Source organism: Hyperoodon ampullatus (genome assembly GCF_949752795.1).
Source record: "Hyperoodon ampullatus genome assembly, chromosome: 2".
NCBI classification, from domain to species: Eukaryota; Metazoa; Chordata; class Mammalia; order Artiodactyla; family Ziphiidae; genus Hyperoodon; species Hyperoodon ampullatus.
The window spans coordinates 19,412,435-19,438,139 of NC_136915.1; the positions used below are offsets into that span (position 1 = coordinate 19,412,435).

The window sequence follows — 25,705 nt, forward strand, 5'->3', positions numbered from 1 at the left end:
GTTAGGTGTCTAAATCAAAGTGCTCAGTAAATGTGAGTTGTTGTTATTGTTACAATTATTATGAATATATGTAAAATATTTACTTAAAAAAAAAAAGCAACAAGCAAATCTCCTTTTTTCAGATGGACTCCCAGAAGTGAGGGAAGAATTTAACAGATCAGATAGCACATGTTGGGCTTCCCTGGTGGTGCAGTGGTTGAGAGTCTGCCTGCTGATGCAGGGGACACGGATTCATGCCCCGGTCCGGGAAGATCCCACATGCCGCGGAATGGCTGGGCCCGTGAGCCATGGCCACTGAGCCTGCACGTCCGGAGCCTGTGCTCCGCAACAGGAGAGGCCACAACAGTGAGAGGCCTGCATACCGCAAAAAAAAAAAAAAAGATAGCACATGTTGAATAAATGAAGTTGAATTATTATTTTTTAATATAAATTTATTTTATTTATTTATTTTTGGCTGCATTGGGTCTTCATTGCTGTGCACAGGCTTTCTCTAGTCGCCGCAAGCAGGGGCTACTCTTCGTTGGGGTGCACAGGCTTCCCATTGCGGTGGCTTCTCTTGTTGCAGAGCACGGGCCCTAGGTGCGCAGGCTTCAGTAGTTGTGGCTCGTGGGCTCTAGAGTGCAGGCTCAGAAGTTATGGCGCATGGGCTCAGTTGCTCCGCGTTGTGTAGGATCTTTCCGGACCAGGGCTCGAACCCATGTCCCCGGCATTGGCAGGAGGATTCTTAACCACTGCGCCACCAGGGAAGCCCCGAAGTTGAATTATTTACACAGAATTTTCCTCCCCCAAACTTAAAGGCAAAATTCACAGTTTTGTTTTAAACCCCCAGGAGCATGCAAAACCAGGGAACATGGGAAGAAACCCAGTGCCTCCAATAACCCCGGAATTTTGTTTCAGAGCATTTACTATAATCCATAGTAATGTATCAATCTGTGCAATTTATCTTTTTAACCTTTTCTTGAAGTATAATAAACACACACAAAAGCACACAAATCCTAAGTGTACGGTTCAACGCATTGTCACAAAATGAACACACCAGCGTAGGGAATTCCTTGGCGGTCCAGTGGTTAGGGCGTTTCACTGCCTGGGCTTGGGTTCAATCCCTGGTCCAGGAACTAAGATCCCACAAGCTGTGCAGCGCAGCCAAAAAAAGAAATTTAAAAAATTTTAAAAATGAACACACCAGCATAACCTGAGCCCAGATCAAGAAACAAAAATGAGGGACTTCCCTGGCAATCTAGTGGTTAAGACTCCACGCTTCCACTGAAGGGGGCACGGGTTTAATCCCTGATCGGGTAACTAGGATCCTGCATGTCATGCTGAAAGAAACAAATATGACCAGCTCCCCCAGAAGCCCCCTTCTCACACCTCCCAGTCACCCTCTCTCCCACAGGTAGCTACTACTGGGTAATTCTTTATTTATCCACACAGAAAGCATCTGTATCCCCTATGTAATATTTTCTTAGGGCTGCTGTCATAACAAAGTACCACAAACTTGGTACTTTAAAACACCAGAAATTTCTTCTCTTGTAGTTCTGGAGGCCAGAAGTCCAAATTCAAGGTGTTTGCAGAGTCAGTTCCTTCTGAAGATTCTGTGGGAGACCCCATTCCATGACTTTCTCCTGGCGTCTGGTGGCTGCCAGCAAAATCCTTGGTGTCCCTGGGAAGGGTGACTGCCCTCCAGTCTCTGCTGCCTCCACAAGGCCTTTTCCTCTGTGTCTTTCTGAGTCCTGTTTTGTCTTTTACAAGGACATTCTTATTGGGTTTAGGGCCCTCCCTAATCCAGTCTGATCTCACTCCATCCTTATCTTAATTACATCTGCAAAGACCCAAATAAGGTCACATTCTGAGGTTCCAGGTGAACATGAACTTGGGGGGAGACACTGTACAACCCACTACACCTTACAAGACTGCAAGCCCCAGGAGGGCAAGGGGTGTCACTCATGTTTGGATGCCCAGAACCCAGCCTAGGGCCTGGCATATATGAGCTGTTCACAAAATACTGGCTGAATAGATGAATAAGCAGTACGTCTTCACATCAGGGGCACCAGCACTGCACAATTGACACGCAGTGGGTGGTCAGTAATTGACTGATGAGCAAATGAGAATTGAACAGGAGTTGAGAATGAATGCAGAGGGTAGAAATGATAATAGGTGCTGTTCATTGCGCACTTACCTTGTGCTCCCTGGTTTCTGTGTCTGCTTCCACGAAATCTCATTTTACATATAAGTAGAGGGACCATATTTCCCCTTTACATGGGACAGTGCCAGTTTACATGTATTGTCCCAGCATAGTGAGTATTTCATTCTCACTCTCCCCTTTCATTCTCAGAAGTCAATAAAGTATGTGGTCACCCTACAGATAAGGCAACTGAGGCTTTCCAAAGTCCTGAAGGGAATAAATTCAGCACCTGATTTGCACACTCAGAGGCTCTAAAGCCCTTGCCCTCAACTGCTAGTAGCGGTGGGGTGTGGATTAGGAGAGGTTGCTTGGCAGAGATAAGCTGGTGTCATCCAATCAACTCAAGATAGAGGTCACAGCATGGACGGGCGTCCTCCTGGGACTACAAGGCCAGCTCCCTCACTGCTCCCACCCAGTGATCCATAGGGAGAAGAGGTGCCTCGTGAGAAGGAAGGGAGAGCCCAGAGGATGCCTTTGGAAGACATGGACAAGACCTCAAAGAAGGAGGTTGAAAGGAGGGGCTTCCCCCTGGCCAGGCAACCCCTCAGGGGAAAGGTCTCTATAGGAGAGAGCCCCCCAGAGGACACTGTCCCCCTTTTCCTGCTGCCCAAGGAAAAGATTCCTGCAGAAAAGACTGGAAAGCTTCTGAACGTTGGTAGGAGAAAGGGCTCACTCTGAACTCTGCATCTTCTTCTCCAAACACCTCCTTCTCCAAACTCCTCATCTTGGTCCACAAATCCCCACCCACACAGACTGGCTACCTAATTGGCAGGGCCCAGGGCAAAATAAAAATGCAAGGCCCCTTGTTTAAAAAGTATTAATAACTTCAGGACTGCAGCAGCAGGGCATTAAACCAGCACTGAGCCCTTCTGAGTATGGGGCTGTGCAGGTCACATGCCCGTAAAGCTGGCCCTGCAGCCACCTATCACCCAGGCTGGAAACCTGACTGTCATCCTTGGCTTCTCCCCCTCCCTCACCCCCACTTCAAGTCCTGTAGATTCAAGTTCACCAAACAGCTGCCCCTTCTCCATCCTAAATGCCATTCCTCTGAGCCAGGCAGCACTTCTCACCTCTGGACAAGAGCATCCGTTCAAATAGCTTCCAGTCTCGCCTGCTCTGGCCCATCCTCCCCGAAGGAAAGCCACAGAAAGCTCCCCGAAGTCTAGTCTCACCCTAGCACCTCCCTGCCTAAAACCTTCAATGGCATCTGCTATGAACTGAATTGTGTCCCCTCAGCTGCAAATTCATATGTTAAAGCTCTAACCCCCAATGTGACTCATTTGGAAATAGGACCTTTAGGAGGTAACTTAGATTAAATGAGATCATAAGGATGGGTTCCCCGATCCGATAGGATTGGTGTCCTTATAAGAAGAGACACCAGAGAGCTTGCCTCCACCCTGTCCCCAGCACAAGAGAAAAGGCCACGTGAGACCCCAGGGAGAAGGTGGCCGTCTGCAAGCCAAGAAGAGAGTCTCGCCAGAAATCGGATCTGCTGCCACCTTGATCTTGGACCTCTGGCCTCCAGAGCTCTAAGAAAATACATTTCTATTGTTTAAGTTACTGAATCTGCGGTATTTTGTTATGGAAGTCCGAGCTAATACAGCTCCCCTCTGCCTAAGCTCTGCTCATGGTCTTTGTGGCCCTGTATTGTGGAGACCCACCTCTCCAGACCATCTTCTTTCCTGTCTCTGGGGGTCCACAAGCTCTCTCTCCTCTGGGTCTTCCAACATGCTCTTCCTCTGCTTGAAACAGTCTTCTCCACCTCTTCATCTGGCCAAACGCTGCTCTATTTTCAGTGCAGCTTAGAAATGAAGCATCCCTGACCTCCCCCACCCGTGAACCGCCAGGTTGGGACCCTTCCTCCCTGCCCCTACAGACTTTCCACGCTCCCTCTCTTGTCAGTAAGATTTGTCACTCATGTCACTACATATTTGGGGCCTCTCTTACTTGCTAGTTCAGGATCTCCCTGAGTACTGGGACTTATTCTGTTCAACCTTCTGTCTGAAGCATCTGCTGGTCCCAGGGCCTTTTAACCCTGGTGGCTACTACAGGAAGTTTGAGGCCAAAGAACAGGGCCGGAGAAGCAGGGCTGAGGGTGTAGGGAGAGAGTTTGGTTAACTTTTCACTCCCAGGGAGAATTTCAATTAGATATGCTTGGAATGGGTCGTTCGTTTATTCAGTCAACAAACATTCATTTCTCTCCCAATTAGGGCTGGGCCCTGGGCCAGGAGCTAGGATGCTGCGGGGAAGGCACCTGGGTCCCCACCCGGAAACACCCAGACACGAGTCATTACATTGATCTGCAGGATGAATAGTGGGAAAGAGAGGATTCAGAGGTCAGACGAGCCTGGATGCGAATGAGCCTGGATGCGAATGCAGGCTTTGTTCTTCATTAGCTGGTGACGCTGGGCAATCCGTGCACCCTACCTTTTATATCCTGAAAGTGGCCCTGACATCCATCTGTTTGGATTAGTGATTCTCAAACTCCTTGGTCTCAGGAGCATTATTAAGGACCCTACAGACATTTTGTTTATGTGGGTTATTTCTTTTCAGTATTTGCCATATTGAAAATTAAAATTGAGAAATGCTTAAAACACAGGAATACACAAACACACATTCCTTTTCCCATCAGAGCAATGGCACAGTCATGCCCCAGGACCTGTGCACAAGCAGAAGAGCAAGAACCAAAGCCCCAGCCCCCAGGTCCAACTTTACGAGAAGCAGAGGCAAACCTTAAAAAAAAATTAGTTTTTAAAACTGGCATTACAGATGGGCAATATGGCAGAACCAGTTGGAGAACTATGGAGATATTTATCCTCTGGTGGATAAATAGCAGCTACCCCAAGCCCATGGCAGCCTCAGCCCACCCCAGAGACTCTCCCACTATTGTAAATAATTCTAGAAAGAATATCCCTGTGATTATATTTCATTTCAATAAATACCTAGAATTGAATTACTGAGTCAAAAGGATACACATTTTAAGGCTTTAGAGTCATATTCCCCAAATGCCCTGCAGAATGTTTCCGTCAATTGAAATTCCCACCAAGCAAGTATGAGAGTACCCATCTCCCCACGTCTTTCCCCAGCGATGGTCTTTATACTGTTTCTAATGCTTGAAAACCCAGAAGGTAAAAAATACCTTGCTTTAATTTGCATTTCTTTGATTCTTAGAAATGTTGACTATTCTTTCTTGGTTTACTGCTTAGAAATGTTGATTCTCAGAAATGTTGACTATTCTTCCTTGGTTTATTGCCTATTGACAGGGCCTCTTTTTATTGATTTCAAAGAAATTTTTTTTTTTTTTTTTTTGTGGTACTTGGTCCTCTCACTCTTGTGGCCTCTCCCGTCGCGGAGCACAGGCTCCGGACGCGCAGGCTCAGTGGCCATGGCTCACGGGCCCAGCCACTCCGTGGCATGTGGGATCTTCCTGGACCAGGGCACAAACCCGTGTCCCCTGCATCGGCAGGCAGACTCTCAACCACTGCGCCACCACGGAAGCCCCCAAAGAAATTTTTATATTAAGATGACACAGGGAATTCCCTGGTGGTCCAGTGGTTAGGACTCGGCAATTTTAGTCACAGGCCTGGGTTCCATCCCTGGTCGGGGAACTAAGATCCTGCAATTGTGCGGTGCAGCCAAAAAGAAGATGATGCAACTGCAAAGTAAACTCTTGTTTCCGACCTGATTTGGGTACTGTGTCTTCCTCTCCTACCCCCTCTAACCTCCTCCTTGGATCTAGGAGAGGAATCATTTTTTCTGAAACCAGTAAGGCTTTTTATAGGAGAAATCTTGAGAGGATGGAAAATGACACTGAGGGATTCCAAGTGTTTCGTATTTTGGAGGATTTTCCTCTCCAGTCTATCCCTCCCTGCTTCAAACTGGAAAGATTGCTGTGTTCTTTTGTAGCCAGAATAACTGAGTCATGACAGGGTGTGATCTTTCAGGCTTGCTACACTCTCTGGGCCAAATGGGTCCCCACCCAGGAGATCTCTTCACTTCTGAGCTGTGCTGACACAGGTAAGACCCAGCTTCTTGTCATCTCACCAAGCCCTGACTCACAGTGTCTCTGCTGCTCATCAGCTGTGTGTCATTGCAGGAGTCCCTTAAGCTCTCTGTGCCTCAATGCCCTCTGAAATGAGAAAAGCATTACCCACACATTAAAGTAATGTGTGTGAGGGCTTCCCTGGTGGCGCAGTGGTTGCGAGTCCGCCTGCCGATGCAGGGGACGCGGGTTCGTGCCCCGGTCTGGGAAGATCCCACACGCCGCGGAGCGGCTGGGCCCGTGAGCCATGGCCGCTGAGCCTGCGCATCCGGAGCCTGTGCTCCGCAACGGGAGAGGCCACAGCAGTGAGAAGCCCGCGTACCGCAAAAAAAAAAAAAAAAAAAAAAACAACAATAAAGTAATGTGTGTGTATGAGGCACTGGACACAATGCTTGGCACAGTGTAGGTGCTCAATAAACATCTGTCAAATTAATAACTGATGGTTGTTTTCCTTTCAGTTTGTTCTTGTTGTCGGGGGGGTGTCCATCCTTGTTTAGCTTTCTCTTTTTTTCTACTAAAAACAAACTCAGCTTTTCAGAAATATAATAAACCAAACCTCTGTGCTTTAACCTATGTGGGTTAGAAACTTTTGGTGACAAGGAACAGAAATTAACTGGAGTTTAATAGAAAAGAAAAAAGTGGGGAGAATCCATCACAAAGACTCAGGGGTGTCTCAGATTTCAAGAGCTTGAAATGGGGATTCTTCTCTCTGCTCCTCCCTGTAGGTCTTCTGTGTTCCTCTTTCTGTTTCTGTCTCTCTCTCCCTCAAGACTGGCTTTCTCTGCCACCATGGCCACCAACAAATGCTTCTCCCAGTTAAAGTCTCAACTGCATACAGAGATTCACTAACTGACCCTAAATCCCCAAACGAGGTTCTGACTCAGATCCCAGATCCCAGTCAGATGTTGTCTCTTGAGAAATAACACAGTCATTCACTGCTGGAGGGCAAATGAGTTCAGAACTGCTTTTTATAGGCAGGGAAAGACCGGGCCAGCTAGGAGCTTGAGTTCTCCCAGAGACTGGGTGGAAGTGACTAGAAATTGAATTCAGAGCTCACAGAATTGACCTCAGAAGGTCAGAGCTTGAAAGAGATTTCTGTATTACCTAGTCTAACTTCTGCCCACATTAAAAAAAAATTTTTTTAATAAAGAAGGAATGAAGCCCAGAGGTATGTGGTTTGTCCAAGGCCCCCCAGCCAGTCAGAGACAGAGCTGGAACCAGAACTCAGGTCTCCTGGCACCGTGGCTCAGCGTCAAGTTCTCATTGAGGGAGGGGCTGTGACACTCCCCACTCTCTCAGGGAGCAAGCTGAGGCACAGAGCGGTCAGGTGGCATGCCCAAGGTCCCCCAGCTGTGGCACCTTCTGAGCCTGGGTCCAGTTCTTCCCATGAACCCCTGCGGAAGAGGGAAGGTGGGAGGGAGAACCGGAAGGGAAGATGGAAAAGGGGGGAGGGCAGGGAGAAGGATTGGGGAGGGGAACTGAAAGGCAGGGGAGAGGAGAGCGCCTCACCCTGGACAGGATCACCCTGAACGGGTTTGTCCCCCAGGAATTCTAGGCCCCTCCGTGCTGGTCATGGCTGTGAGTCCATCACCTCAGTACTGCATCTTGTTCTTTCTCTCCATGACCTTGACCTTGTTCCTTCCGTCTTCTTGGTGAACCTGACGGATATTACCCCCAGATGAGGCCTTTCCCTTCCCTCCCTTCCCCTCCCTGCCATGTTCGTCTTTCCCACCTGGGTGAAGGCTGGACTTTTATGGGATATAAAAGGTCAGAAGTAGAAAACCCAAATAGAGGACAAAAACTGGGACCCATGGGCTAAATTCAACACTCAGAAGGCCTGGGTTTGGCCCAGATTATAATCTTGAGAAAGTTGAAACACCTTAAAGAACCAGGTGTGACACCTGGAGTAGATCCTGTATGTGGTCTTGTGACTTTTTATCCTTTCACCCTGTTCTCGAGGTTGTCTTCACAGGAAAGTAAATATTTCTCTATGCCCCAATTTCTATCAAATGTAGGAAAACAAAAGCCAATGAGAGATGGATGTTTCAAGAAAAATGGAAGCATCTTTGTGAATGAGAGCTCATTTCTATATGTTTAATTTTTTTTTTTTTTTTTTTTTTTTTTTTGCGGTATGCGGGCCTCTCACTGCTGTGGCCTCTCCCGCTGTGGAGCACAGGCTCCAGACACGCAGGCTCAGCAGCCAGGGCTCACGGGCCCAGCCGCTCCACGGCATGTAGGATCTTTCCGGACCGGGGCACGAACCTGTATCCTTTGCATCAGCAGGCGGACTCTCAACCACTGTGCCACCAGGGAAGCCCTATAGGTTTAATTTTAAACAAACTTATCTGCAGGAAGACAAATGATGCATTTCACCTGCCTGGTCCCAGGAGGCACTGAGTTTGCAACCTCTGCCTTGAATGGTTCTAGCAAGTGTTTCTCAAAGATGGGGCATTTTATTGGGCAACGCTCTCTCTATTGGGTGGGCAAATCCATGCATTGAAGATATTCAGCATCCCTGCCTACCTCCAATCCCTAGAGAATATCAGTAGTGCCTCCCAAACCTCTTAGACGGTCCTTGGTATAGGTTTCGACCCAGAAGCTTCCTGGGGGCTGGGCCAGCATCTGGGTAGCCATTGCACCACCGGCCTGGGCCTGGCACAGGGTTGGTGCTCAGCAAGCTCTTGGCCCATTCTGGTCAGTCCTTCACTGAGGACCTGCTGTGTGCCAGCACCATCTAAGCACTTCATATTCATACAACTAATCCTTACAACATTCAACTGAAATCAGTATCATGAAGCCCATTTTAGAGGTAAAAATGCTGAGGCTCTGAGAGGGTAGCAAATGTGCCCAGGATCTCACAGCTGCAGAAGACCAGGACCAATAGAACCCAGCCCTCCTGACTCCAAGACCAGCTGTTTTGTACGTGTATGATCAGGCCACACAAAATGGCTGTTCTCTTGCTCTCTGTACATCCCTTGCTCCACCAGTCTCTGCTTCACCTACACCCTGTTCACATGCCTGACCTGCTCTCTTAATCATAGAGCCTCATCAGTAATTTCCTATGTACTTGCACCCCATCCTGGCTAGTGATTGTTCTACTATTTAGATCAGAACTATCTCCACTATGATGGTTTGTTAAAGGAGTGTGCCCCTCTGCTGGTTTCCCTGGTAACTGATGAGACAACCTGATCTCAACTCCCTCTTTAACTGGTAACCTCCCCCCCGCCATAGCAAAGTTGCTGCCAAGTCTGCCTCACATGGTGGGGCAGCGCTCCAGAATCTTGCTTCAGACATGTAAGACCCCCATCCCCCTCCATTAAACCATTGATATCTCTGTCACTGACTCCAGGCTCTTTCTTCTGTCGTGAGGCTGGGAAAGCACAGGGCTTGCATCCTGCAGGGGGCAGCCCAGCAGTACTGCAACACGGCTGCCTCTCAGACCACGGGGGAAGCAGAATGCCAGCCCCTAGGGGCAGAGGTTTTGTTGCTCTCGTTCCCCAGTGCGTAGAACAGTGCCTGGCACATAGTAGGTGTTTAATAATACTTGCTTTAAAAAATAAGTGGATACACTGATGAATGTGACATAGGTTATTACCATATCACAACTGCTAGTTTAGAGTCTGAACAACAGCTTTTAGAGCAGGAGAGAGTTGCTTTCTGCCCAGGGACTCAGGGCAGCCTTCAGAAAGACTGACCAGTGGGCTGGACCTTGGAGGATGAGAATGGTTTCCATGCACCAGGCAGGGAGTGGTAGGAGAGGGCATTCTTGGCAAAGGGAAACATATTAGCAAAAGCCTGGAGGCTTGGAGAGAAGAAGACTTTCCTGAGGCCTCCTTGCAGCTTAGTTAGGTGGAGGAGCCAAGATTCAAGTCCAGAAAACTCAACTTCAGAGCCCGTGCTCTTAACCACTACCCAGACTGCCTCCCATGCAATAAATAGCAAGGTCAGTCCGAGGCATTCAGGGAAGAATTGACAGGAATGAGGGACTGAATGACGATGGAGAGGAAGAAATCGAGAATGACTTCAGGTCCTCGTTAAGTCACTCACTGAACAAGTAGTGAGCGTACATTCTGTGCCAAACTCCAGCTAGCAGTTAGAGAGACAGCCACAAGTACGTCCCACCTCTGCCCCCCAGCTCCTGGTGACCAGGCCCAAGGGCGAGCGGGCAGTCGCGGGAAGCTGACTCCTGGCACAAGTCATTAAAAGGTATTTCCTGTCTTGCCTCTTCCTCCAGGTACAGAGGTTTATTTGGCATCCACAAACACCTAGCAACCATATGGGGGATCTTGTCTCCCATGGCTGTGGGGTTCTTAACCCCCCAGGGGAAGGACCTAGTTCAGGGGGCCAGGGATACCAGTTTTTCCCACTGCACAATGGATTCTGTCCCCATTCCCTGGGACCACCAAAATCAGCTTGTCAGACAGAGAGCTAGTAGTATTCTCTCTTTCTCCCTTTTGCAAACCTGGACTGAGATGGACATGCATTCCCCTCCCCACCCCCACCCCCAGGCAGAACTTCCTGTTTCCCCACAGATTACGCCAGCTTCTGGCATTTCTGCTGCTGTTGGACCGAGAGGATCCCAGAATATCAGACCAAAGGCATTGAAAGTGCTTCTAGTCCTGAGAGCCTCAAATCCCTACCCTGGGGAACATGGCCCTGGTTCATGTGTGGACATGGGGCTTCTTCAGAGCAGGGGTCACAAACTCTTTTTTTTTTTCCTTAAATATTTATTTATTTATGGCTGCATCGGGTTTTAGTTGCAGCATGTGGGATCTTTCGTCGTGGCGCGAGGGCTCAGTAGTTGTGGCGCACAGGCTTAGTTGCCCTGCAGCAACTAAGTTCCCTGACCTTAGTTCCCTGACCATGGATCGAACCCGTGTCCCCTGTATTGGAAGGAGGACCCTCAACCACTGGACCACCAGGGAAATCCCCACAAACTCTTGTAAACTGTGAAGTGGGCTGAGTGCAAGGGAAAAAAACTGAAATGGTGCATATATGTATGGTTCTTCCCCCCATTTTTACATGGATTCTAATGTGTAAGATACACAGTTCCTGACCTTACTTTTTTACTTAATTAATCTTGAAAAGCATTTCCTTCCTTCCTTTCTTTTCCTTTTTCTTTCTTTCTTTCTTTTTCTTTTTCTTTCTTTCTTCCTTCCTTTCTTTCATTCTTCTTTCTTTCTTTCTTTCTTTCTTTCTTTCACAGCTGTAATAGTACTCTACTGTACAGATGAACCAAACTTTTAAACCAATCTAGAGAGATGCCCATGGGTGTTCTTAAATAGAAGAGTTGAGAAACCCTAAAATTTTATCCACCTCCCTCTTTTTTACAAATGAGGAAACAGAAGTTCAGAGGGAGAGGACTATCATTTATTGAACATCCAATACATGCCAGGCATGTTCACATATGTGATCTGGGTTTATCCTCATGAGATATACATTAGTATCTCCATTTTATGGAGGAGGAAACAGAGGCTCATAGAGGTTAAGACACTTGTCAAAGACCACACAGCTAGTGAATGAAAAAGCTGGAATTTAAACTCAGGTCTGTGTAACTCTATGCCCTTAGCCAACTTGTGCTAAGAAGGATGAGGCTAGGGATTTGGCCAGCATTTTAGAGGGGGAGGCAGGGTGTAGTGGTGGCCACGGAGATTACTGAGAGCCCAGGAGTAGCTGGGTAACAATTCAGGAGCAGTTTGTGGATTCCTCAATCCCACCTGGAGTTCTTTCAGCTCAAACCCCCATCCTCACCCCACACCTGATCCTAAATCCAGACGGCTTACTGTGGTCATAAATAGAATCCATTACTCCACACCTGTGCTGTCCCCTGCTTCCTTTGGGGATTCCATTTATACCTTATTCCTAAGGTAGCTTGAAGTTGTTCCAAGCTCAATGATGCTTTGTAATTATTTTTGTCTTTCTCTCTTAAATCTGTCTCATTTTGGATACTTTCTATTGCTATGTCTTTAAGTTCACTAACCTTTTTATTGGCTGTATCTAGTCTGTTGTTAGTCCTATCCAGGGTATTTTTCACTATAGATGTTCTGGTATTAATCTCTACAAGTTTGATTTGGGTCTTTTAAAATACCCAAAAAGGGGCGCAGTGGTTGGGAGTCCGCCTGCCGATGCAGGGGACACGGGTTCGTGACCCGGTCTGAGAGGATCCCACATGCCGCAGAGCGGCTGCGCCCGTGAGCCATGGCCGCTGGGCCTGCGCGTCTGGAGCCTGTGCTCCGCGACGGGAGGGGCCACAGCGGTGAGACGCCCGCGTACCGCAAAAAAAAAAAAAAAAAAAAAATACCCAAAAAGGGACTTCCCTGATGGCACAGTGGTTGGGACTCCGCACTCTCAATGCGGGGGGCCCGGGGTTCGATCCCTGCTCGGCGAGCTGAATCCTGCATGTGTGCCACGGCTGGGAGTTTGCATGCCACAACTAAGGAGCCCACGTGCCGCAACTAAGGAGGCTGCGAGCTGCAACTGAAGAGCCTGTCTGTTGCAGCTGGGGAGCCTGCCAGCCACAACTAAGGAGCCGGTACAAACAAATAAATAAATAAGTAAATAAAAACTATTAAAAATAAAATAAAATACCCAAAAGAATTGAAAGCAGGATCTGGAAGAGATATTTGTACACCCATGTTCAAAACAGCATTAGTCACAATTGCTAAAACATAGAAGCAGCTCAAATGTCCATCAGTGGATGAACGGATAAGTAAAATGTGGTGTATACATACAATGGAATATTATTCAGCCTTAAAAAGGAAGGAAATTCTGACACATGCTACAACACAGATGAACCTTAAGGACATCATAATAAGTAAAATAAGCCAGTCACAAAAAGACATACACTGTTTGATTCCACTTATATGAGATACTTAGAGCAGCCAAAATCATAAAGACAGAAATTGTGTGGTTGCCAGGGGCTGGGGGGAGGGGTAAATGAAAAGTTATTGTTTAATGGATACAGAGTTTCCATTTTGTAAGATGAAAAGACTTATGGGAATGGATGGTGGTGATGGTTGCACAACAATGTAAATGTATTTAATACCACTCAGTTGTATGCTTAAAAATGGTTAAGATGTTAAATTTTATGTATTTTTTTTTTTTTGTGTGGTACGCGGGCCTCTCACCGTTGTGGCCTCTCCCGTTGCGGAGCACAGGCCCCGGACGCGCAGGCCCAGCAGCCATGGCCCACGGGCCCAGCCGCTCCGCGGCATATGGGATCCCCCCAGACCGGGGCACGAACCCGTATCCCCTGCACCGGCAGGCGGACTCTCAACCACTGCGCCACCAGGGAGGCCCAAATTTTATGTATTTTTTAACCAAAATTTTTAAAAGATGTTAAAAATCTTCCATGTCTCTACTTACCATGTTTAACATTTCTTCTAACTGCCTGAACACCTAGAATGTAGTTACAGTAACTCTTAATTCCCTTTTCTACTAATTCTATCATCTGTGTCATTTTGGAGTCTGTTTCTATTGATTGGGTTTTTTTTCTGCTCATTTTGGGTCTTATTTACTTGCTGATTTGCATGTCTGACAATTTTTTATTGGATGCCAGACATCATAAATTTTACCTTTTTTGGTGCTGGATATTTTTGTATTCCTATAAATTTTCTTGAAATTTGTTCTGGGCCACAAGTTACTCGGAAATAGATTTATTCTTTCAAGGCCTGTTTTGAGGCTTTGTAAGGTGGGATTAAAGCAGCCTTTATTCTAGGGCTCATTTTGTGCCACTACTGAGACAGGACACTTCTGAGTACTTTACCCAATCCCTCTTGAATTGTGAGGTTTTCCATTCTGGCTGGTGGGAATACAAAGTATTCCCGACGCTAGTGAATTCTGGTGATGGTTCTTTCCCCAGCCTCAGGAAGTTTCTTTACACATGAGCTAATTCAGTTCCTCAGCTGAAGAGGGAACCCTCTGCAGATCTCTGTCTGAAGCTCTCTCCTCTCTGGTGCTTGGCCCTGCTAACTTCCTTCCTTGGTTCCATCTCTACCCCAGGAGTCTGCCAGGCCCTCCCTGTGCTCCCCTCCCTCTGCTGCAGCTCAGAAACTGTCTCCAGGCAATAAGCTGGAGCCATCGTAAACTCACCTTATTGGTTTCCCCTTCTCAGGAATCACTGTCCTCACTGCTCGTGGTCCATGTTAGAAAACCATTGTTTCATATATTTTTTTTGGTCCAGTTTTTTTAGTTGTTTCAGGTGAGGGAGTTTATCTGGTACCTGTTACTCCATCTTGGTCCACAGCAGAAGTGTTAATAGATTTTTAATGGACTAGTTTAGAGTTTATTTTTAGGATCTACTAAGGAGAAGGGTCCTTGGACAAAGCAGCCTTTAAAATAGTCTCTAAGGATAATCACAGAAAGGCTTGGAGAACTACACAATTCATGAAAAGTAGAGGTCTGTTTTGTTTGTTTGTTTGCTTTTTAATTGAAGTATAGTTGTTTTACAATGTTGTGTTAGTTTCAGGTATACAACAAAGTGATTCAGTCATATATATATATGTGACTATAGAATAGTCATATTCTATAGTCATATATAGAATATATATATATATATACTTTTTCAGATTATTTTCCATTATAGGTTATTACAAGATATTGAATATGCTTCCCTGTGCTATACAGTAGGTTCTTATTGGTTATCTATTCTACATATAGTAGTGTGTATCTGTTCATCCCAAACTCCTAATTCATCCCTCCCGTCTCCTTTTCCCCTTTGGTATAGAGGTCACTTTTTTGTATTAGGAGTCAGAGGCCAGAGTCCCTTCTGTTCAAGACAGCATGCAGGCTGGCTCCCAGGGGAATTCAAACTGGTCCTTGCTCTCATACCTGACCCATCTGTCTACAAATGATGGCATCATTACTCTCCCGCCACCCTCCTTGGTAGGCACCTGTGCGGTTACACCTACATCAACCACCTCCCCAGAGCCACAGGAAACAGGATAATGGAACCTTGGCATCCCACCCTGGGAAGGGTAAGAGTCTTTGCACTAAATATTAAATACGTTGGGAGATGGAGCGGCATCTCATAGCCACTGCCCCCCACACCCCCTCAAAAGAAAACTTAAACTTTTATTTTGAAATAATTATAAACTCAAAGGAAAGTATAAAAATAGTGCATGGAGACTTGTGTAGCCTCACCCAGATTCCCCCTGTGGTGACGTCTTACGTAGCTGTAGTACAGTATCTTAGCTCCCTGACCAGAAATTGAACCCATGACCCCTGCAGTGGAAGCATGGAGTCCTAACCATTGGACCGCCAGGGAATTCCCTGTAGTACAGTACTTAAACTGGGAAATTCACATTACTGCTGCTGCATGACTACTAACTGGTCTACAGATCTTATTCAGTTTTCACCATCTTCTAAAAATTGCCCTCATTTGTGTGTATGTGTGTGTAGCTCTACTTTATGCCCTGTATAGGTTCCAGTAATCACCATTACAATCAAGATGCAGAGCAGTCCCATCATCACAGTTGCTTTGTCCTATGTCTTGTATTCCTAAACACTCCCACCCTATCCCACCTCCTCACCCCTGTCCCTGTCCCCCTGGCAACCACTGATCTGGTCTTCATCTCTATAGTTGTGTCATGTTAAGAATGTTCTACAGGGCTTCCCTGGTGGCGCAGTGGTTGAGAGTCCGCCTGCCGATGCAGGCGACACAGGTTCGTGCCCCGGTCCAGGAAGATCCCACATGCCGCGGAGCAGCTGGGCCCGTGAGCCATGGCCGCTGAGCCTGCATGTCTGGAGTCTGTGCTCCCCAACGGGAGAGGCCACAACAGTGAGAGGCCTGCGTACCACAAAAAAAAAAAAAAAAAAAAAAAAGAATGTTCTACAAATGGAATCACACAGTACATAATCTTTTGGAATTGACTTTTTTTCACTAAGCATAATGCCCTTGAGGTCCATCCAGGTTGTTGCATGTTTCAATAGTTCATTCCTTGGTGTCACTGAGTCATATTCCATGTCATGAATGCTCCAGAGTTTTCAGCAATGACTGCATTAAATACATTTTCGACACCTTTCTCTCTTCTCCTTCTGGGACCCCTATAATGTGAAGGTTAGTACACTTGACGTTGTCCCAGATCTCCCTTAAACTGTTCTTATTTTTTAAAATTTGTTTTTCTTTTTGCTGTTCTGATTGGATGATTTCCATTATTCTATCTTCCAGATCACTTATGCCTTCTTCTGTATGACCCGTTAGTCGGCTGTTAATTCCTTCTAGTGTGTTTTTCACTTCAGTTTTTGTATTCTTCAGTTCTTACTGGTTCTTTTTTTAATATATTTATTTATTTATTTATTTGGCTGCTCTGGGTCTTAGTTGCAGCACACGGATCTTCACTGCAGCATGCTGGATCTTTTAGTTGCGGCATGCAAACTCTTAGCTATGGCATGTGGGATCTAGTTCCCTGACCAGGGATCGAACCTGGGCTCCCTCCATTGGGAGCATGAAGCCTTAGCCACTGGACCACCAGGGAAGTCTCTGACTGGTTCTTTTTTATATTTTCTAGTTTGTTGTTAAAATTCTCACTCTGTTCATCTATTCTTTTCCCTAGTTCAGAGTAGCTTTGAGCCCTTAATCTGGCAAATTATTTATCCCTGTTTCACTAGTTGTTTTTGCAGGGTTTTTTCTTGTTCTTTCATTTGAAACAAATTCTTCTGTCTCTATGAAATTAGGTGAAACAGTTACCTATCCTGATCCTGGAGGGTTGTCCTTGTGTGGGAATGTCCCTCTACAGTCCAGTGGCTTTGGTAGAAGAGCTGGACCTGATGTGAGCATGAGTCACATCTCCCCCCAGAGTACCCTAGCAGCTATCACCTTGGTAGGAGGTGGGGCTGGAGGTGGAGAGGCGAGAGCCAGAGCCGGGTGTGAACAGGGGCTGCTCTGCTCAGTAGACACCACCACCATATCAGGGTGCAGTCAAATCCCAAATTGCTGGAGCAGAAGCCCTGAGGGTCAGGTTCTAGCAGGTTCTGTTCCCTCTCCAGCACCAGCACCTTCTCCCCAGAGGGGAGCAGTGCTGGAGCAAGAGGGGCCGGAGCAGGTGCCTGGTGAGGGCTGGGATGCAGGCTGTGATGTTCCCAGCACACCTGTCAGAGTTCCAGACCACTCCCAATCTGCCATAGGATTTTTTTTAAAGAAAGGAAAAACATGAAGGAAATATGACAATTTAACGATGATAGTGTCTGGGTGGTTGTAGGCTTATGAATAATTTGGTTTTCCTTCTGTGTTTCTATAACCACTATATTGACTATATATTGCTTTTTTATTGAAGTATATAGTTGGTTTACAATATTGTGTTAGTTTCAGATATAGAGAAAAGTGATTCAGTTATATATATTTTTTCAAATTATTTTCCATTACAGGTTATTAGAAGATATTGAATATTGTTTCCCTGTTATACAGCAAATTCTTATTGCTTATCTATTTTATGTATAGTAGCTTATATCTGTTGATTCCATACTCCTAATTATCCCTCCCTCCCTCTGTTTTCTCTTTGGTAACCACAAGTTTGATTTCCATGTCTATGAGTCTGTTTCTGTTTTGTATACAGATTCATTTGTATTATTTTTTAAATTCCACATATAAGTGATATCATATACTATTTTAGTTTCTCTCACTTGTGTACTGCTTTAATAATTAACAATTAATTAATTTAGTAATTAATTTTTTCAAACCCAAACTTTAGTGTTGAGGGAAAAAAAGACAGACTGTGAAAATGTGTGAAAGACTGAGCTTGGCCTCCCTGTTTCAAATCCTTTTCTGTACCTTCCTTCCTAGCTGCAGGGGTGAAGGAAAGACACTTTAGTTTGATTCTGGATAAAACTTGCCAATTCCAGGAGCATTCACTGCAGACCTATGGTGTGCCAGGCCCTTTGCTAGGTCCTGGGTGATACAGAGATGACTGAGCCATGGTCCTTGCCCTGGAAGACCTCATAATGGAGTCTCCAGTATTGGCTTTTCTTAGAGCTAGAAGCAGTTTTATCTGGAGGCTGAAGCCTTAGGCCAAACCAAAGTGTCCAAAGGTGGCATTAAAAGAATCAGTAAGTCAGTGGGAAAAGCCCTTTGGGAGAAGGAAAGGGAGAAGAAAGGGGGAGTAGTTGGTGATGTTTTAAAGGAGGAACCCCAGACCTCCCTGGTGGCACAGTGGTTAAGAATCCACATGCCAATGCAGGGGACACGGGATCGAGCCCTGGTCCGGGAAGATCCCACATGCCACGGAGCAACTAAGCCCGTGCGCCACAACTACTGAAGCCTGCACGCCTATAGCCTGTGCTATGCAACAAGAGAAGCCACCACAATGAGAAACCCGCGCACCGCAGCGAAGAGTAGCCCCTGCTCACCGCAAGGAAGACCCAATGCAGCCAAAAATAAAATGTAAATAAATAAATAAATTTATTTAAAAAAAAAAAAGAGGAACCCGAAGCAGCAAATTGCTTGCTCTGGTCTGAATGCCTCCGTTGTTGAAATCTGAATGCGTGATGTGATGGTATTAGGAGATCTGGCCTTTGGGGACTGTGCCCTTATAAAAGAGGCCTGAGAGAGCTCCCTTGCCCCCTCCACTATGTGAGGACACAACAAGAAGTCAGCCCCCTGGAAGAGGGCCCTCCCCCAACCATGCTGGCATCCTAACCTCAGACTTCCAGCCTCCAGAATTGTGAGAAATAAATTTCTATTGTTTTTAAGCTGTGAAGTCTGTAGTGTTTTGTTATAGCAGCCTGAACTAAAACACTGCCGATGGTGGAGTTTCTGGGGTGATGATAGGCTAGTGCAGAGAAGGACCCTCAGGGACAATTAAGTCACTACAAACCTCCCCTTGGCAAAAAGCCCAGTCCAGTGCTTTTAAAAACCCAGATACTGGAAAACCCCTTAAGAGGTAAAATGAAATTTCTGACCCATTTGGGGAGGTGGTCAGCAAATAATCAGCATGTTAAAACCATTGGTTGGGCACTTATTGACATATTTCTACAGGCTAATGCCATACAACAAACAGGCATTCCTGCAGCAAAATCATTTTACAGCTCACATGACGTTCACAATAATCCTGTGAGGATGGCTATCACCATCCTTCCCTTACCGATGAGATAATGGGGCTCAGAGAGGTCAGGTGACCTGCCCAAGTTCACACAAGCCATGAGGTGGTAGAGCTGCGACTTGGGGCCTGGTCTTTGGATCCTAAAGCCAGTTTTCTTCCCAGCACTCCACAGAGAGTCTCAGAAACATGAGCTGAAAGGCCAAGATGGGCGAGAAATATAACTGTCCCTAGTAGATAGGGTAGGAGGTCTCCGGAAGACAAGAACCAGATATAGAGAAGCCACTTTAGACCTAACCTTTTTTTCTTTTTTTCTTTTTTTTTTTTTTTTGCGATACGCGGGCCTCTCACTGCTGTGGTCTCTCCAGTTGGGTCATCTCTTAGTGTCCAACCTGGCATTGGGAGTGGTGGGGAGAGGGTGTCGTTCAGCATCTCAAAGCCCACAGATGCCTCCTTTTGGTGGGCAGCGGGCTCATCCCCCTCCCCACCTGAAACATGACAGCCTATCCCCTGAGAGCTGGGTCCTGGGTTTTTCCCACGTGGTCCAGAGGACCAGTGGGAGCCAATGGGGATGTGGGGATGCAAGGGGCAGGCCTGGGATGTGGGCTGTAAAAGGGGGTGGGGCCGGGCACCCGGTGGGTCGGCTCTAGATGCCAAGAAGCACCAGGGGTTCCTCCCGACTCAGGAGGTAGACATGACCCCCTTGGAGCTGGGGAAGAGACCTGAGCAGCCTCCCCAGGTGCGAGGTGTTGGGGAGGGCCCCTTCCCCTTCCTTCCTGGCCAACTGTTTTCCTCTTCTGTCTCAACCTCTGCTGGCCCAGTCCCAGGGAAGGTGAGCTAGGGGCAGGAGCCCTGAGCACACCTGCCCTTCTCTCTCCCAGCAGCTCCCAGCATGGGCAAGGGATCAACATCGTGGGCATCGGCCATGTGGACTCGGGCAAGTCCACCACAAATGAGCGTCTTACCTACAAATGCGGGGGTGTCAACAAGAGGACCATCGAAAGGTTTGAGAAGGAGGCCTCCGAGCTGCGGCTGCTTTGCCTGAGTGCCCCCCGCCCCCTTTCCAGCCTTGGTTTCCCTGGGAGGGAGGCTTTATGCCGGGAGAGGGCACAGCCCACTCCCGCTGAGCACCTGCTGGGCTGCTAGGTGCTTTTCTTAATCATTCCAGGCAGGTGGTGTGGCTGCCATTTTCCAGGTGAGGAAATGAGGCTCGGGAGGGTTAAACAGCTCGCCTGAAGGTGGCACCAAGGTTTAAATTCAAGTGTGCCACACTGTATCTCAGGAGGTAAAGCTGCATCCCCATTTAAAAGGGGGAAAAGGATTCATTTGCCGTGCATCTATTATGGATGTTGAGGCAGCCCCTGGAGATACAATGGCGAACATAACAAGCCTTGTCCCCCGGGAACTCTTGGTCACACACCATTGTGCCACACGACCAGCTCAGTAACTGTGTGGGTGCTATAGGAGCCCAGGGCAGGGATAATGAACACGGCCTGGGAGGCCCTGAAGGCTTCCCAGAGGAAGGGACCCCCTCTGAGTCTTGAGGGAATGAGGAGGGTATCCATGGGCCACGAGGAGACCAGAACAGCAGGTCAGAGCACCTCAGGTGGAGTGTGGTTGACGAAAGGGGGACATGGGCCTTGACAGCCCTGCTAAGGAGTCTAGCCACTGTCCCTGCGGCCACTAAAGGACTGCAAGCACGGGAATGACGGGGTCAGACAAGTCTTTTAGGAAGAGCACACTGGGGGCAGCAAAGGGACAACAGACTAAAGGGCCCAACACTGTGGTCTGGGAAGCCAGTCAGCAAGTTGTTGCAGCTGAACAGGTGAGCAAGAATGCTGGCCTGGGCTCAGGCAGCAGCAGTGGCATGGAGAGTAATGGATGGAGTCCAGGGGCGTCCACAGAACTTAGGGGTTAGCACTAGGTAAGGGGGTGAGGGAAGAAGAGGAATTCCTGGCTTGAGAAAGTGGATGGTTGGTGAATACCAGAGGCAGAGCTGGTCTGGGTTTGAACGAGTCTGCCCTAGATGTGTGACACTTGAGGTGTCCACGGGGCAGCTGTATATTGACGTCTGGAGCTTGGAAGGGAAGCCCAGGTTGGAGACTAGACCACAGGAGTAAGCAGGGCACATGCTGTGGGAAAGGGTGAGGGACAGAGCCCTGGGATGGGTGGAGAAAGGGAAGCCCACGCAGGAGAATGAGAATGGAGGGCGAGGGAGGTGGGTGGAAAACCTTGGAGAAAGTTGAAGAAGCATGTCAACAAGATGGGAGGGGTCTGAGAACCAGCTGCTGCAGAGGTATAAATAAGGAGGATTGAAAAAAGACAGTAATTAACAGGGCATAAATTTGTGCCATCGGCTACATAGATCCCGTTTTCCTACTCTTGGCTTCCAGAGGTGCTGTCAGTTGCTGTGGAGCCACTTATGTGGCAGGGGCCAATCAGGAAAGTTTTACAACCCTGAGAAAAGACGGGCTGGCCCAGAACCAGCGTGGTGGAGCATAACCGAGAAGTTCATGGAGAAACAAATGACCGGATGTGGTGGTTCTCGAATTTTCAGGTCTTAGAAACCCTTTATACTCTTACAGGGACCCCAAAGAGTTTTCGTTTATGTCAATTAGACATATCTACATTTACCATATTCAAAATTAAAGCTGAGTTTTTAGGGCTTCCCTGGTGGCGCAGTGGTTGAGAGTCCACCTGCCAATGCAGGGGACACGGGTTCGTGCCCCAGTCCGGGAAGATCCCACGTGCCGTGGAGCGGCTAGGCCCGTGAGCCATGGCCACTGAGCCTGCGCGTCCGGAGCCTGTGCTCCGCAATGGGAGAGGCCACAACAGTGAGAGGCCACAACAGTGAGAGGCCCACGTACCGCAAAAAACAAAACAAAACTGAGTTTTAAAAATATTTAATTCATTTAAAAATAACAGTATGGGGACTCCCCTGGTGGTGCAATGGTTAGGAATCCACCTGCCAGTGCAGGGAACACGGGTTCGAGCCCTGGTCCGGGAAGATCCCACATGCTGTGGAGCAACGAAGCCCGTGCTCCACAACTACTGAGCCTGCACTCTGGAGCCTGCGAGCCACAACTACTGAGCCTGCGCCACAACTACTGAAGCCCGCGCGCCTAGAGCCCGTGCTCCACAACAAGAGAAGGCACCGCAGAGAAGCCCGTGCACCGCAACGAAGAGGAGCCCCCGCTCGCCGCAACTAGAGAAAGCCCGCGTGCAGCAACGAAGACCCAATGCAACCAAAAATAATAAATAAATAAATCTATTTTAAAAAATAACAGTGATAAACCCCTTACATATTAAATAAATATCATAGTTTTGTGTTTGAAAAATAACTATTTTTCAAAACAAAAAAATCTTAGAGCGGTGGCATTGTCTTACATTTTTTGCAGGTATCATTAATGTCTGGTTTAATGGCAGACAGCTGGATTCTCTTATCAGCTTCTGCATTAAATCTGTTGCAATTTCATATCATGTAGCCTCTAAAAAACACAGCTAGAGGACCTGGAACCACTCTTTGAGAACTGCTTATCTAATATATATTCTAAACTGTGGGAGACTTTATACAAGTTCCTAAGTCAGGACACCTGGGTTCTAGTCCTATCTCCTAATAAACTAATTCATTTTCTTGAAGAATCCACCTGGTCTCTGGATTCTCCTGATCTCCACTCTGCCCTCAGGGCCTAGCACAGCATTTAGAACTGAAATGAACAAATGTTCAGGGTCTCCCAGCTGGCAAGAGGTAGAGTACACCCTAGACTAACATGGTAACCTGTATATGCTACAGAGTTTTTAGTAGCCTCATTTTCACGAGTGCTGAAAGAAATTCAACTTACCCAGGATCCCAGGGGTAATTCTCAGTCACAGCTACCATTTAACACAGGGTAATGGTTAAGAGCATGAACTTTAGCGTCAGATGACTTGGGTTCAAATCCTGCCTCTGGTGCTTATTACCTGTGTGATCCTGAGCTAGTCAGTTCATTTCTCTATTATGTCATCTATAGAATGGAGGTAATAAAACTTCACTGAATCGCTGTGCGAATTCAATGAGATAATCCATGTTAAGTACTAAAAACAGCACCAGGTACACGGTCAGCATTACTTACATGTTTGCTGCTGTTAATTCAAGGATTACTGTGGCCCTGGGTCATTCTGACTCTAAAACTTGCTCTGAAAGAAAAACTTAATTGTACAAGTAATACATTCTATTATTTTAAAAATTCAAAGGCATCTCCATACACTGCCCTGTTACTGTCTCCTCTGACTCTCAGCTTACTTGGGAACTTTCTTCTTGGTCGGTAGGCAGCTTTGGAAGGCAGAGTGACCCTGGGGTTTTCCCTCCCACTCCTGGCCCAGATGGGCAAAGGCTCCTTCGAGTACACCTGGGTGCTGGACAAGCTGAAGGCGGAGCGGGGGCATGGCACACCACTGACATCTCCCTGTGGAAGTTCGAGACCAAGATACACTACATCACCAACATCAGTGTCCCGGGTCACAGGGACTTCATCAAGAACATGATCATGGACACCTCGCAGGTACCACCAGGGGGGGCTGTCTGCTCTGCCATGGGGGCTCTGCTATGGGCATGGGCAGTGGTTGTTCTAGGACAGGTCTGAGTTGGACCTTCCTCTCTGTCCCTCAGGCCAGGCGGACTGCACTGTGCTGACCGTGGCAAGCGGTGTAGGCGAGTCTGAGTCTGGCGTCGTCAAGAACAGGCAGACCTGTGATTATGCACAGCTGGCCTATACACTGGGCGTGAAGCAGCTCATGGTGGTGGTCAACAAGATGGACATCACAGAGCCTCCTTACTGTAGGACACGCTTTGAGGAAATCAGCAAGGAGGTGAAGGCCTCTCTCAAGAAGATCGGTTACAACACTAAGGCTGTTGTCTTTGTGCCCATCTGAGGTGGGCTTGGGGACAACATGGCAGAACCCAGCACAAAGGTGAGGGCGGATGGGGGCAGGGCCAACTACATGAGACTTTCCAACTCAAATCTTTGGGCTTTTCCTAGAATATAATACCTAGGATTTAGAGTGTGCTTCTAGGCCAGTCACTGTGAGTGATCTCCATCCCCATGGGATACATGATTTGATTCCCATTTTACAGAGGAACAAACAGAGGTAACTCAAGACTACGTGACTAGTAAGCATAGAGCTTCACTGTCCAATATGGTAGCCACTGATTATATGTGGCTATTTAAATGATTAAATCAAATAAACGCAGTTCCTTAGTTGAATTAGCTACACTTCAAGTGCCCAACAACCATGTGTGGTTACCATATTGGACAGTGCAGTTATGAAATATTTCTGTCACTGCAGAAAGTTCTATTGGGTAGTGCTAGCAGAGTCTAGAATTCTAGCCCATGCTCACTGCATCTAAGCTATCCTACCTCTCAGGACGGGTTAGGCAGTTATGGGGGCAATATAAGTCTAAGATATAGTCACTGTGCCCGTGGATCCCAGAATCTAGTAGGGTTTAACATTCCTAGATGAGTGTCACCCTACTAAGGAAGTCTAGCTCTAGCATCAGACCTGGGTTCAAGCCCCATTTCCATCCCTTGCCCACAGTAAAGGGATGAGTGAGGTATTAATGCTCTGGGACTTAGGACTCACTTCATGGGGTTGTGGGAATTACCTGGGAGACTCCACATGGGCATCTGTTCACACAAACAGTTGGCGCTCAAGCGCTAACTGCTACTACTTATTGCATTTGCCTAAAGCCTACCTTTTCTATAACTGACTTGAGGATTCTTAAGCTTTTGCTCCCCATGTACATAGCTATCTTTTTCTGACTATAAAAGTAATGTCTAACTTTTTACAAGGAGCATTTCATGCAGATATGAAGCATAAACTGCAATCCCATGGCTTAACAGATAACCTAGTTTTCACGTAATTCTTTCTCGACATTCACAGCTGGACTCAAACTAAACATGATATTCTATAACACTTCTAATTTTTTAAATTTCCTTGCCATTGAAACATGTTCAGGGACTTCCCTGGTGGTCCAGTGGTTAAGACTCCATGCTTCCAATGAGGGGGGCCAGGTTTGATTCCTGGTCAGGGAACTAGATCCCACATGCTGCAGCTAAGAGCCCCCTTGCTGCAACCAAAAGATTCTGTATGACAACTAAAGATCCCACATGCCGCAACTAAAAAAGAGCCCGCATGCCACAACTAAAGATGCCGCATGTCACAATGAAGATCCCACGTGCTGCAACTAAGACCCGGCACAACTAACTAACTAACTAACTAAATATTTTAAACATGTTCAATAGTTAATGGGGGTGTTTTGTATTGAATCTCAAAATACAGTATTTTGTTTAGTCATATCCATTATTAAATGAAAATGATGATTAATGATAGAAGAAATTACTATGTGACAGATACCAGACTAAGCACTTTACACATACAGAACCCCATGAAGAAGACATTTTATTCCCATGT

The 25,705-nt window shown here is 47.0% G+C and overlaps 1 pseudogene across 1 annotated transcript in view; it reads left to right on the forward strand.

The window, feature by feature from the left end:
- Window positions 1–25,705, forward strand: part of LOC307063853 (elongation factor 1-alpha, somatic form-like) — a 98,390-nt pseudogene that overhangs the window by 64,950 nt on the left and 7,735 nt on the right. Inside the window, exons 6-10 of the transcript in view lie at window positions 19,906–19,994; window positions 20,077–20,087; window positions 20,137–20,281; window positions 23,618–23,796; window positions 23,909–24,205. The product of the transcript in view is annotated as an elongation factor 1-alpha, somatic form-like (transcript). The remainder of the gene's footprint in view (window positions 1–19,905; window positions 19,995–20,076; window positions 20,088–20,136; window positions 20,282–23,617; window positions 23,797–23,908; window positions 24,206–25,705) is intronic.